Source organism: Herpailurus yagouaroundi, unplaced genomic scaffold, assembly GCF_014898765.1.
Source record: "Herpailurus yagouaroundi ecotype Mexico unplaced genomic scaffold, PumYag 163, whole genome shotgun sequence".
Lineage (NCBI taxonomy): Eukaryota > Metazoa > Chordata > Mammalia > Carnivora > Felidae > Herpailurus > Herpailurus yagouaroundi.
The window spans coordinates 14060051-14070097 of record NW_024412404.1 but is presented as its reverse complement, the minus strand read 5'-3'; positions in this window follow the sequence as shown (position 1 = coordinate 14070097).

Sequence of the window (10047 nt, the reverse complement as noted above, 5' to 3'; positions counted from 1 at the left end):
TTCCAAAGAAGACAGACACATGAAGAGATGCTCAACATCACTCATCATCAGAGAAATATGAATTAAAACCACAATGATAGGGGCTCCTGGGTGGCTCAGTCAGTTAAGCATCTGACTTCAGCTCAGGTCAGGATCTCACCGTCCGTGAGTTCAGGCCCTGTGTCGGGCTCTGTGCTGACAGCTCAGAGCCTGGAGCCTGTTTCGGATTCTGTGTCTTCCTCTCTCATTGCCCCTTCCCAGCTCATGCTCTGTCTCTCTGTCTCTGAAAAATGAATAAACCTTAAAAATTTTTTTTAAGATATTTTAAACCCACAATGATATATCACAAACCTTAAAAAAGTTTTTTTAAATATTTAAAAAACCCCACAATGATATATCACCTCACACTTGTCAGAATGGCTAGAATCAAAAACACAAGAAATAACAAGTGTTGTTGAGGTTGTAGAGAAAAAAGAACCGTCATGAACCATTGGTGGGAATGCAAACTGGTACAGCCACTGTGGGAAACAGTATGGAGATTCCTCAAAAAGTTAAAAATAGAAATACCCCGGACGCCTGGGTGGCTCAGTTGGTTAAGCGTCTGACATCTGCTCAGGTCATGATCTCACGGTTTGTGGGTTTGAGCCCCGCGTTGGGCTCTGTGCTGACAGCTCAGAGTCTGGAGCCTGCTTTGGATTCTGTCTCCTTCTCTCTGCCCCTCCCCACTTGTGCTCTGTCTCTCAAAAATAAATAAATGAAAAAAAAGAAAAAATAGAAATACCATATGATCCAATTCAAAAAAAATAATTGCACCTCTATATGTATTACAGAATTATTTATAATAACCAAGATATGGAAGCAACCCAAGTATCCATCAACAGATGGATAAAGATGTTAGATAGGTAGATAGGTAGACAGGTAGGTAGTCAGATAGATGGATGTTATATATAGCCAAACAATAGCCAAACTATGGAGAGAGCCCAAATGTCTATCTCCTGATGAATGGATAAAGAAAATGTGGTAGATTGTGGGGAGGGGGAGCCAACATGGCGAAGTAGGGATATCTTCCGAACTTCCCTCTTCTCCCAAACAAAAAAGTGTTGAAGCCAAAGGAGTTTGAATCCCAAGAGTCTGGGAGGAAAAGAGACAGTCGTGCTTCCAGGGATCTACTGAGACAACCTGATAGGCCATAGGTGCGTGATTGCAAATTGTGAGAGATAAAACGAATGGAGGGAGGGATCTGCTTCTGCAGAGTGACAAAGGGAAGAGAAAGAGCAGCTGGGGAAGCACAGGACTATATCCAGACAAGAGAAAAACCTCGGACCGGACAGAGAACGATCCAGTCTGTAACTGTGGGGCTTGCTCTGGACTGGGGCCAGCTGCCGGGATCACTCACCTGGGGAGGAGAGGAGCCAGCCCCAGGCTTGGTGGCTAGGTCAGGGGCACAGTCCACAGTAGGAGAAAACGATCCCCTCCCTGGAGGGCTGTGGGACAGGACAAAGCCTGCCTGTGCCCGCCAGCCAGGGACCACACATCGGGTGGCACGGAGAGGTGATTCCCCAGTTCCCGGGTGTGTGGAGTGAGAGTTTGAATCCCAGCCAAGTGCCAGACACAAGAGTCTGGGAAGCGAGACAAACTGCCTTGTTTGCACCTACGGCAAAGTGAGGATGGCTTGAGCACAGTAGTTTGGAACACCAGGTCTGTGGAGGAGACTGGGGGGGGGGGGGCGGGGGGGGGGGGGGGGGGGGGGGGTGTTACCATTTTTCTCCTCACAACCACCAAGGTGGGACCTCAGGGACCAACAGCTGGACCGCCTACACCAAACCACGTCCCTCCTAGCTGGGTAACTGCATATCTACTGGAGCAAGATAGAAGCTGAGGGAGCAGATGGCCCCTCCTCCAGACCTGTGCTGCTGCATTGGCTGGTTTAACTCTCCTATAGATACATTCTTCCTTCCTTTTCTCCTTCTCTCTTCCCTCCTCTAGTCTGGTTACTCTAGTTGTTAGTTTGTTTAAGCAGACACATTTAATCCATTCTCTTGATACATGTTCCACACCTTCTTTATTCTCCATTCTCTCTCTCTGGATTAAGCTGTATAGTTTCTCTGTCTGGATAACTTTATTTTCTTTTTCTTTTTCCCTGCCTCCTTCTTTATTTTCCTTTCTCTCTCTCTCTATTAAGCTGTATAGTTTCTCTGGTCAATTTTTATTCTTTCTTTTTCACTGCCCCTGTCATTTCTCTCTTTGTATGGAATAAGGCCTCTTTCATCAGTACCATCTCCACCCTGTTGTTTACTTGTAGCTGGTATTTCTGGTGTTTTGTTTTTTGTTTGTGTGTGTGTTTGTGTGTTTTTGTTTTCTGGTTTTTTGTTTGTCTGTCTGTTTTCCTTTCCAGGGCTACTTCAATGAACAAATCAAAGCACACCCAGTGAACAAATCAAAGCACACCAAAACATCACTATGAGTAGGGACAGAAAATAACCAAAGTTACAACAACAGCGAGCAAGTAACACTCTCCAAAAAACATCTGAAGGGTCAGGACCTGTATGACCCCTCTTTAATATAATAGTGCTTGCAGGTACAGGGCACATAACAAGTTTTTAAAACACATAAGGGACAGAAAACGAGACAAAATGATGAAATGGAAGAATTCTCCTCAAAAGAAATTACAGGAAGAAATTACAGCTAAAGAATTGATCAAAACAGATATAAACAATATAACTGAGCAAGAATTTAGTATAATAGTCATAAAATTAATCGCTGGGCTTGAAAAAAGCATAGAAGACAGCAGAGAATCTATTGCTGCAGAGATCAAAGAACTAAAAAATAGTAATGATGAATTAAAAAATGAGGTACAAAATAAAATAGAGGTGGTCACAGCGAGGATTGAAGAGGCAGAGGGATAAATAGGTGAATCAGAAGATAAAATTATGGAAAAAGAGGAAGCTGAGAAAAAGAGAAAAAAATTCTGGATCATGAGGGGAGAATTAGCTAACTAAGTGATTCAGTTAAACAGAACAATATCTGTATCATAGGAGTTCCAGAACAAGAAGAGAGAGAGGCTGAAGATGTACTTGAACAAATTATATCTGGGAACTTTCCCAATCTGGGAAAAGAAACAGACATTGAAATCCAGGAGGCACAGAGAATTGCCTTCCGATGTAACTGGAAATGATCTGCACAACATATCATAGTGAAACATAATGAAAATACAAAGATAAAGAGAGAATTATGAAAGCAGCTAGGGATAAACAGGCCTTAACATACAAGGGTAGACACAAAAGGGTAGTAGCAGACCTATTTACTGAAACTTGGCAGGCCAGAAAGGAGTGGCAGGAAATTTTCAATGTGATGAACAGGAAAAATATGCAGTCAAGAGTCCTTTATCCAGCAAACCTGTTATTCAGAATAGAAGGAGAGATAAAGGTTTTCCCGAACAAACAAAAACTGAAGGAATTCATCACCAATAAATCAGCCCTACACTACAAGAGATCCTAAGGGGGACTCTGTGAATGAAATGTTGCAAGGATCACAAAGGACAAGAGACATCACTATAAGCATGAAACCTACAGATAACACAATGACTCTAAACTCCTATCTTTCAACAATAACACTGAATGTAAATGGACTAAATGCTCCAATCAAAAGACATAGGGTATCAGCATGGATAAAAAACAAGACCCATGTATTTACTGTCTACAAGAGACCAATTTTAGACTTGAGGACACCTTTAGATTGAAAGTGAGGGGATGGAGAACCATCTATCATGCTACTGGAAGTCAAAAGAAAGCTGGAGTCGGGGCACCTGGGTGGCGCAGTCAGTTAAGCGTCCGACTTCAGCCAGGTCATGATCTCGCTGTCCGTGAGTTCGAGCCCTGCGTCAGTCTCTGGGCTGATGGCTTGGAGCCTGGAGCCTGTTTCCGATTCTGTGTCTCCTTCTCTCTCTGCCCTTCCCCCGTTCATGCTCTGTCTTTCTCTGTCCCAAAAATAAATAAAAAACGTTGAAAAAAAAAGAAAAAAAAAAGAAAGCTGGAGTAGCTATATTTATATCAGACAAACTAGATTTTAAACTAAGGGCTGTAGGGGCGCCTGGGTGGCGCAGTCGGTTAGGCGTCCGACTTCAGCCAGGTCACGGTCTCGCGGTCCGTGAGTTCGAGCCCCGTGTCGGGCTCTGGGCTGATGGCTCAGAGCCTGGAGCCTGTTTCCGATTCTGTGTCTCCCTCTCTCTCTGCCCCTCCCCCGTTCATGCTCTGTCTCTCTCTGTCCCAAAAATAAATAAACGTTGAAAAAAATTTTTTTTCAAAAAAATAAACTAAGGGCTGTAATAAGAGATGAAGAAGGGAATTATATAATAATTACAGGCTCTATCCATCAAGAAGAGCTAACAATTATAAATGTCTATTCACTGAATTCAGGAGCACCCAAATATATAAAACAATCACAAACATAAGCAACCTTATTGATAAGAATGTAGTAATTGCAGGAGACTTTTTTTTTTAATGTTTATTTATTTTTGACAGAGAGAGAGACAGAGCGTGAGTGGGGGAGGGACAGAGAGAGAGATTGGGAGACAAAGAATCTGAAGCAGGCTCCAGGCTCTGAGCTGTCAGCACAGAGCCCGACGCAGGGCTCAAACTCACAGACCGTGAGATCATGACCTGAGCTGAAGTCGGATGCTCAACCGACTGAGCCACCCAGTGCCCCTGCAGGAGACTTTAATACTCCACTTACACAATACTCCACTTATTGGACAGAAAATCAGTAAAGAAACAATGGCCCTGAATGATACACTGGACCAGCTGGACTTGACAGATATATTTAGAACTTCTCATCCTAAAGCAGCAGAATATACATTCTTCTTGAGTGCACATGGAACATTCTCCAAGATAGATCATGCACTGGGTCACAAAACAACCCTCAATAAATATAAAAGAATTGAGAACAAACCATGCACACTTTCAGATAACAATGCTAAGAAACTTGAAATCAACCACAGGAAAAAGTTTGGAAAACCAAATACATGGAGCTTAAAGAACATCCCACTAATGAACAAATTGTCAGCCAGGCAATTAAAGAAGAAATTAAGAAATATATGGAAACAAAGGAAAATGAAAATACAACAATTCAAAAGCTTTGGGATGAAACAAAGGCAGTCCTAAGAGGAAAATACATTACAATCCAGGCCTGTCTCAAGAAACAAGAAAAATCCAAAATACAAAATCTAACAGCACACCTAAAGGAACTAGAAGCAGAACAGCAAAGAAACCCCAAACCCAGCAGAAGAAGAGAATAAAGATCAGAGCAGAAATAAACAATATAGAATCCAAAAAAACCAGTAGAACAGATCAATGAAACTAAGAGTTGGTTTTTTGAAAAAATAAACAAAATTGATAAATCTCTAGCCAGGCTTCTCAAAAAGAAAAGAGAGATGACCCAAGTAGATAAAATCATGAATGAAAATGGATTTATTACAGCCAATCCCTCAGAAATACAAGCAATTATTAGGGAATACTATGAAAAATTATATGCCAACAAACTGGACAACCTGGAAGAAATGGACAAATTCTTAAACACCCACACACTACCAAAACTCAAACAGGAAGAAATAGAAAATTTGAACAGACCCATAACTAGTAAAGAAATTGAATCAGTTATCAAAAATCTCCCAATAAATAATAGTCCTGGACCAGATGGCTTCCCTGGGGAATTCTACCAGACATTTAAAGCAGAGTTAATACCTAGCCTTCTCAAGCTGTTCCAAAAAAATAGAAATGGACAGAAAACTTCCGGACTCATTCTATGAAGCCAGCATTACTTTGATTTCCAAACCAGAGACCCCTCAAAAAAGGAGAACTACAGGCCAATATCTCTGATGAACATGAATGCAAAAATTCTCAACAAGATACTAGCAAATTGAATTCAATGACTTATAAAAAGAATTATTCACCATGATCAAGGGGTATTCATTCCTGGTCTGCAGAGCTGGTTCAATATTCACAAGTCAATCGATGTGATACATTGCGTTAATAAAAGAAAGGATAAGAACCATATGATCCTGTCAATAGATGCAGAAAAAGCATTTGACAAAAATCAGCATCCTTTCTTAATAAAAACCCTCAAGAAAGTCAGGATAGAAGGAACATAGTTAAACATCATAAAAGCCATATATGACAAGCCCACAGCTAATATCCTCAATGGGGAAAAACTGAGAGCTTTCCCCCTGAGATCAGGAATTCGACAGGGATGTCCACTCTCACCACTGTTGTTTAACATAGTGTTGGAAGTCCTAGCATCAGTAATCAGACAACAAAATGAAACACAAGCCATCCAAATTGGCAAAGAAGTCAAAATTTCACTTTTCGCATATGACATGATACTCTAATGGAAAACCTGAAAGACTCCACCAAAAGACTGCTAGAACTGATAGGTGAATTCAGCAAAGTTGCAGGATATAAAATCAATGTACAGAAATAGGTTGCATTTTTATACACCAATAATGAAGCAACAGAAAGAGAAATAAAGAAACTGATCCCATTTACAATTGCACCAAGAACCATAAAATACCTAGGAATAAGCCTAACCAAAGATGTAATAGATCTGTATGCTGAAAACTATAGAAAGCTTATGAAGGAAATTGAAGATGACACAGAGAAATGGAAAAACATTTTATGCTCATTGATTGGAAGAATAAATATTGTTAAAATGTTAATACTACCCAAAGCAATCTACACATTCAATGCAATCCCAATCAAAATTGCACTGGCATTCTTCTCAAAGCTAGAACAAACAATCCTAAAATTTGTATAGAACCAGAAAAGACCCCAAATAACCAAAGTAATACTGAAGAAGAAAACCAAACTGGGAGGCATCACAATCCCAGACTTTAGCCTCTACTACAAAGCCCTACTCATCAAAACAGTATGGCATTGGCACAAAAACAGACACATAGACCAATGGAATAGAATAGACAACCCAGAATTGGACCCACAAATGTATGGCCAAATAATCTTTGATAAAGCAGGAAAAAGTATCCAATGGATAAAAGACAGTTTCATTAGCAAATAGTGCTGGGAGAACTGGACAGCAACATGTAGAAGAAGAATGACTAGATCACTTTCTTACACCATACACAAAAATAAACTCAAAATGTATGAAAGACCTAAATGTGAGACAGGAAATCATCAAAATCCTCGAGGAGAAAGCAGTTAACAACATCTTTGACCTCAGCTGCAGCAATTTATTACTCGACACATTTCCAAAGACATGAGAATTAAAAAGCAAAAATGAACTATTGGGACCTCATCAAGATAAAAAGCTTCTGCACTGCAAAGGAAACAATCAATGAAACTAAAAGGCAACCGATGGAATGGGAAAAGATATTTGCAAATGACATATCAGATAAAGGGCTAGTATCCAAAATCTATAAAGAACTCACCAAACTCCACACCCAAAAAACAAATAACCCAGGGAAGAAATGGGCAGAAGACATGAATATACACTTTTCCAAGGAAGACATCCAGATGGCCAACAGACACATGAAATGATGCTCAATGTCACTCATCATCAGGGAAATACAAATCAATCAAAGCCACACTGAGATACCACCTCACACCGGTCAGAGTGGCTAAAAAGAACAAATCAGGAAACTATAGATGCTGGCGAGGATGTGGAGAAACGGGAACCCTCTTGTACTGTTGGTGGGAATACAAACTGGTCCAGCTGCTCTGGAAAACAATGTGGAAGTTCCTCAAAAAATTAAAAATAGAACTACCCTGTGAGCCAGCAATAGCACTGCTAGGAATTTACCCAAGGGATACAGGAGTGCTGATGCATAGGTACATGCATACATGTACTCCTATGTTTATAGCAGCACTTTCAACAATAGCCAAATTATGGAAAGAGCCTAAATGTCCATCATCTGATGAATGGATAACGAAGATGTGGTTTATATATACAATGGAATACTACTTGGCAATGAGAAAGAATAAAATGATGCCATTTGCAGCAACATGGATGGAATCAGAGGGTATTATGGTAAGTGAAGTAAGTTAGAGAAAGACAGATTTCATATGTTTTCACTCATATGTGGATCTTGAGAAACTGAACAGAAGACCATGGGGGAAGGGAAGGGGAAAAAATAGTTACAAACAGTGAGGAAGGGAAGCAAACCATAAGAGACTCTTGATTTAAATACAGAGAACAAACTGAAGGTTGATGGGGGTGGGGGAGGGGGGAGAGGGGAAAGTGGGTGATGGGCACCGAGGAGGGCACTTGTTGGAATGAGCACTGGGTGTTGTATGTAAGCCAATTTGACAATAAATTATATTAAAAAATATACAGTGGAACATTAGCCATTGAAAAGAATGAAATCTTGCCATTTTCAATGACATGGATGGAGCTACAGTGTATTAAGCTAAGGAAAATAAGTTAGTCACAGAAAGACAAATTCCATATGATTCCACTCATGTAGAATTTAAGAAACAAAACAAATGATCATAGGGGGAGAAAAGAGAGGAAAACTAAGAAACAGACTCTTAACTATGGAGAATCGATGGTTACTAGAGGGGCGATGGGTTAAACAGGTGGTGGGGATTAAGGGGTGTGCTTGTGATAAGTACTGGGTGTTGTATGTAAGTGTTGAATCACTAAATTTTACACCTGAAACCAATATCACACTGTTGTTAAGTGGAATTTAAATAAAAACTAAACAAACACACTAAAAAAGCAATCAACCATCTACTTTGGTGAAAATATGATAAAATGGTTATTACAGTATGAAAGGATTGACAAGAGTTGTTGTAAGCAGTAAACACATACACACACATAAATATGTAAACCAACACATATGCATACACACAAGTATGATGTTGCTGAGAAGAATCTAAATATCTTTACATAACCAAGTGTTGACTGATTATATGTAAATTCCATATCAGATAGCCACTAAGTCCAGAGAGCTGAGAAATGAACAACATATGCGCAGGGACCCATGCACTTAACCAACTGAAGACCGGATTGCTAACATTAAGAAATTTACAAAGTAATACCAAAACACAACAATTATCTAATTGTGAAATATCTATAAATCACTTGAAAAGTAATAAACAGAATTACAAAATAGAAATTGCTAGGAGAAAACAGTATGAGAAATGACATCTTCATCTGAATAGTCAGCAACACAAAAAGCAATCATTTCTTTTGACAGCACTTATTTCACTACGGTATAAGATGGTGTTTTAGAAGGCACAATGTTAGGAATTTTGAGAAAAAGGAATGAATTATCAACACTAGAGAGTACCCTTTGTCAAACTATCAGATTTATCAGAATGAAACAGATTTCACATTCCTATTCTCCTAATGTCTTTGGATACTACCCCACAATACTGATGAGTTATGCAAAATTAACAGTAGTAGACTTGTAATGTTCTTAGCTGCCTGCTTTATTAACTTTTATCTGACGATTTTAAGTTTACTTTCTGTGTGAATGTAGCATTCAATTAAATATATGTTTTGATGCAGTAAGACTGATGAGCTACAAAAAGAACATTAGGAATAAGGCAGTCTTATCAAATGTAAAAGCAGATTTTTAATAAAAGGAACAGCCAAAAGGAGTGGAAGTCCTTATTCCACTTTTTGAAGTATTGTTGAAATTCCATTACAGCACTGTTCTGTTCAAATTAGTTGTACAAAGATAATGACAGATAAAATAGGCTTTAAAATCCAAAAAAATAAAATCCTTAGATTTTTGTTATTTAGGTGTTCCAATATCCCAGTAGGCTTATTTCTAACACAACTCTGTTTTAGGCTAACCACTTTAAAGAATTCAGAAAAGAACATTTCAAATGGAACACAGAGTGATGTGCACTTTTATATTTCAGGGCATTTTATAGAGATGAATTGTATCTTGAGTCAATCGTTTCTAGAAAATGCATTCACTAATTTTAAGTACAACAAAGAACCAGAATTATTATTATAATATCTATTTTAAAGGCATAAATGTAAACTCCACTGCAATGTAGGTTTTATATGGGTTTGATATATCAGGATCTAAATTATATTATGTAAAAT